The sequence below is a fragment of the Fundulus heteroclitus genome, chromosome 14 (genome assembly GCF_011125445.2).
Source record: "Fundulus heteroclitus isolate FHET01 chromosome 14, MU-UCD_Fhet_4.1, whole genome shotgun sequence".
Classification (NCBI taxonomy): Eukaryota; Metazoa; Chordata; class Actinopteri; order Cyprinodontiformes; family Fundulidae; genus Fundulus; species Fundulus heteroclitus.
In genome coordinates this window covers 1,223,978-1,228,767 of record NC_046374.1, presented here as the reverse complement: position 1 = coordinate 1,228,767, position 4,790 = coordinate 1,223,978, and the positions used below count along the sequence as shown (strand labels likewise).

The window sequence follows — 4,790 nt, the reverse complement described above, 5'->3', positions numbered from 1 at the left end:
CAAGTATTAATTTCAAAAGGTAGGTAAAAAAGGAAAAAAGTTTTTACAAAATCTTAAAATGTTGGATAGTCGTTATTTCCATCTTGCTGTGAAAATTGGTGAAATATTATCATTTTTAATGCTTAGATATAAAATCGCAAGGCAATTACTAAAATTGCCTTTTGTTGAAAATGTTTTTTGGCATACCATACTTTATATTTATAGGTAGCCTAGATGTGCATAATAAAAGAGTGGAACTAAAACCTGGTCTAAAATTATTATGGAGCTTTAACTTGCTAAGAGTAATACTGTTAGATGATTATATCTTTAAAATGAGATAACTGTCTCAAAAAATGTGATAGTTTATTTGGTCTGAAGAGATGATGCAATTCAATGTTATTTATATAGCGACAATTCATGAAATATGTCATCTCAAGGCACTTTACAACGTCAAAATCAATCAGATTATACAGATTGGGTCAGATTATACACAAAAATTCCTATATAAGGGAACCAGTTCATTGCATCAAAGTCTTGACAAGTAGCATTCTCTCTTGAAGAAGCGTAGAGCCACAGGGAGAGTCGTCTGCATTGTCCATGGCTTTGCAGCAACCCTACCTACTGAGCAAGCATGAAGCGACAGCAGGAAAAAAAACTCCCCATTAACGGGAAGGAAAAACCTCCAGCAGAACCGGGCTCAGTATGAACGGTCATCTGCCTCGACAGACTGGGGGTTACAGAAGACAGAGCAGAGACACAACAAGAGAGACAAAAAAAGCACAGAAGTTCTACATTAGATGGTAGTAGCGGGTGATCTGTCTTCCCTGGATGAAGCCACAGCTAACAGAACGCCAGACCAGGTGTGCCTACTATGAAGAAAAAAGAAAAATCAAAAAGTTAAAAGCTGAAATTACAACAGTCATTCAAAATTGAAGAACAATAGACCCTGATGTCCTGCAGTAGCCTAAACCTATAGCAGCATAACTATAGAGGTAGCTCAGGGTAACATGAGCCACTCTAACTATAAGCTTTTTAAAAAAGGAAAGTCCAGCTTCTAGTGGAGAAGTTCAAGTATCTTGGGGTCTTGTTCACGAATGAGGGGAAGATGGAGCGGGAGATCGACAGGCGGATTGGTGCGGCGTCTGCTGTGAAGCGGGCGCTATACCGGTCCGTTGTGGTGAATCTGCACCAGATTTTTTGTGAGTCGTGGGGGAGCGCTGCCGAACACGTTCGTGTAAATCGCCCAGTGGACGGGTGGGCAAAATGCGTGACAGCATCTGCGGTGGCGGGCGGCCGGCGGTGCGCAAATCCCAGCGGTGGCCAAGGCCGGAGCGGCGCTTTGCTGCGAGGGCCGCTCATCACCGCTTGCGGTTTTAATTCAGGTTGTGTTTTTACAGTCAAATATAATACTTTAATGAAAGCCAGAAAAACAAAAAGAAAAGATTATGCTATGTTGTAGAGCCATTTTTAAACTGCTTGCACACCCACCATATCCCCCCTTTTAAAAACTAATAACTGATATTCTCAATTCAGCTTTATTTATTTTATTTATTAACACATTGTAATACAACTCAATTGGCTGAAGTGCTTTACACATTCTAAAAAAACAGTAATTCAAAGCAGGATAAAAAGTTATAGACAGCTAATACAATAAAATGCTAAATAAAACACAGATACAAAAAAGGAAACAATAAAAATGTCAAAAGCCAACATCTCAAACTGAGTTCAAAGCCAAAAACAAAAAATGCATTTCAAGAGAAAAAATAAAAACTGGAAGAGAGTCTGCCTGCCTAATATGTAAAGGTAATTATTTCCATAGTTCTGATGCAATGACACAGAAAGCGCTGTTACATCTTTGCACGTTTGTCTTTGGAATGATAAAAACTGATCTGTCAGCCTGAGTGAGTGAGAGGGAACCTGTAGATGAAGCAGTTCTGACAGATACCGGAAAGCAAGGCAATGAAGACATTTAAAAACAAATAAAATATTTTTAAATTCAACCTGATAACGAATCAGTCCCAAAGAAAAGCTGTTAAAACTGGAGAAAAGTGCTTTTTATTCTAGTACAACCAGTTAAAAGATGAGCAGTAGCATTTTGGACCAGCTGCAGTCAAGCTACTAAAGTTTTGTTATGCCCAGAGTAAAGTGCATAGCAGTAATCTTAGCAAGTTGTAATAAAAGCATAGATTAAAATCCCAAAATGATGCTGTGACAGGAGTGGAAAAAGCTGAACATGACCACAGAATTAAACTGACCATCAAAGTTAAAATTACTCTCAAGTCTTACACCTATCTCTGTAGCAGTATGTGTCAGAAACTGACCTAAAGGTTCAACGTCAACACTGATGTTAGAGACATCATACACCAAATAACATGACCTCAGTCTTTTTATTGTTCATGTGTAAGAAATTAGATATTCATTACTTGATTAATGCAATGAAGTCTTTTTTTCTGGGTTTTTCCAGCACTTAGTGACTCGTTTTTCACACAGTAAGCTGGCAGGAAAGGTGGTTTGAGAGAGGCGGGGGGACATGTGGCAAAGGACCTCAGACCAGAATCAAACCCAGATCAGCCACGTCGAGGACTAAGGCCTCCGTATACGGGACTGGTCTTGCGCACTACCCCTGAACCATCGGAGCACGCTCCCATGAAATGAATTCTTGTAGTTTATTTGCATAGTAACTATTTTGTTTGTTTAGTACCATAAAAATTCAACTGTTGTTTGAATAGAAATGTACGGTAAACTGACTCCAACGGGAGGGGGGTCAAGAGAGTAGAGGAGGGGGCCAAGAATAGAGGCCTAAGGCACTCCCTCATGAGTGGGGAAACAAAATAAAATAAAAAAGCAATTCTTATATATATATATTTGTGTGTGTGTGTGTGTGTGTGTGTTGTGCAAGTGTAAGCTTTAATGCTTAAAACAGATAAAATTAAACTCCTCGCTGTCGTTTCTTTTAAACCACTGATGTTCTCCTCCTGTCTTCATGGCTCCAGACATGTCACAGTCATCCATCAGTCCATCTGGAGCCCAGTTCTGATAACTGACCACTTCATCACTGACCCAGAACCAGAAATCCAGAGTACAGGTGTAGCGCAGTCCCATCCAGACATAATCAGTGGAGGCCTTCTTGGCTTTCTCCTGGACCCATCTCTGCTCATCCAGGTTGGTGATGGTGACCAGGTCATGGTGGTGATCTCTGCAGTAGTACAAGGCTTCCTCCCAGGTTTTACTTTCTTTGATCAGGGTCACTTTGTCTGTTATGGAAGTTATGATCACAAACAAATCCTTGTTCACACTTATTTTAACAACAAAACATTTTCAGTCTAGCTTGCTATGATACAACTAGTTATTTTCTATACAAGGCAAAACAAATTGTTCGTACTTTAAAAATGCATACAAATAACTACAAAAATCCACAGTTAAAATATTTACATAAACTTGGAGTATTTGTTGATGAGACCAACTCACCATCATAACAGATGAAGGGTTTTGTGTCAGAACAGCTTTCCTTTTTCCATCTGCCTTCATCATCAAACCCAGTCATGGCACATAGACCACTGTTGTATTGTGCATTGTTCAACTCATTGTTCCAGTGTCTGAAAGAGAAACTGCTTCCATCTGACCACCTCCAGGAGTCTCTGAACAGACCAAAGTATATTTTTATATCTCCTCCCACAGACTCCACCATTTCCTTCACCTCTCCATCCTGCAGCTGCTTCAGTCCACTGACCAGGTCTGTGTGTTTCTCTCTTCAGTAACTCTGAGCTTCCTGCCAGGTCTTCCTCTCTTTAATCAAGTGGTATTTATGTGTTCTATTAGTTTCTGTGGAGTAAACAGATAAACTCACATCACATTATTTTATATGATTTATTTGTATTTTGTTTAAAGAAAAACACAACCTAGACCATCTAAAGAGTAAAGTTGGAGTATACATGAAAAGAAAATGAAGAAAATAAATTCAGCATTCTCACCATCATAACAGAGGAAATAACCATAATCATGTTGGCAACCAGTATCTACCCATTTAAGGTTGCTATACATAAACCCACAGTTCTCAGTTCTTCCACTTCCTCTATCAGACGGTTCTCCTTCTTTCCAGTTTGTCTCACTCTCATTGAACTCCTCTCCAGGCAGAGACCAGTACCATGTTCTGTTGACACCTGGTGGATCATGCAGACCAATCCAAGCTTCCCTCATATCTCCTGCTGAGTTACTGAGGAGTCTCTCCATGTCTGTCATGTTAGACACTGTGGCCAGGTCAGTGTGATTCTCTCTGCAGTACTGCTGAGCTTCAGTCCAGGTCTTATTAACATTAATGTAGTGATACTCATAGAGATGACAGTGGATGAAATGACACTGACCTGTTGACAAACATTGTGATGTATTTACTAACATGTGAATACCTGCATTATAATATTGATGTTTCAGTGTTTTTGTATATTCTCATCTGACTATCTGTGTGATAAAAGAAAAAAGCTGCCATGACTCTACAGAATCCAGCTGAGTTTCAGCTTACCCATCAGAAAGAGCAGAACCAGACTCCACTGCATCTTTGTTGTCAGATTAATTATTTCACCCCAACTGTTTGTCTCTGATGGATGAAGAACACATTTAAACACTTTATATCAATGTTTGGAAACCTCCAGCTCTCCCTCCACTGAACAGAGAAGAGGAGCTGAAGCCAAACGTTAATTAAATAATAAAAATTTTATGATGTAAGAAATCTAATATATACAGTATGTATTTATAGGTAATATGGACACCTAAATATAGACAATCATGGGAGACATAAAAGTAATTTTTACCTCGCT

General features: G+C 39.2%; 1 pseudogene; it reads right to left on the bottom strand.

Annotated features, from left to right (window-relative positions):
• Positions 1-2,880: 2,880 nt before the first annotated feature.
• Positions 2,881-4,003, bottom strand: LOC118565900 (annotated as a pseudogene).
• Between the last annotated feature and the right edge of the window lie 787 nt (positions 4,004-4,790).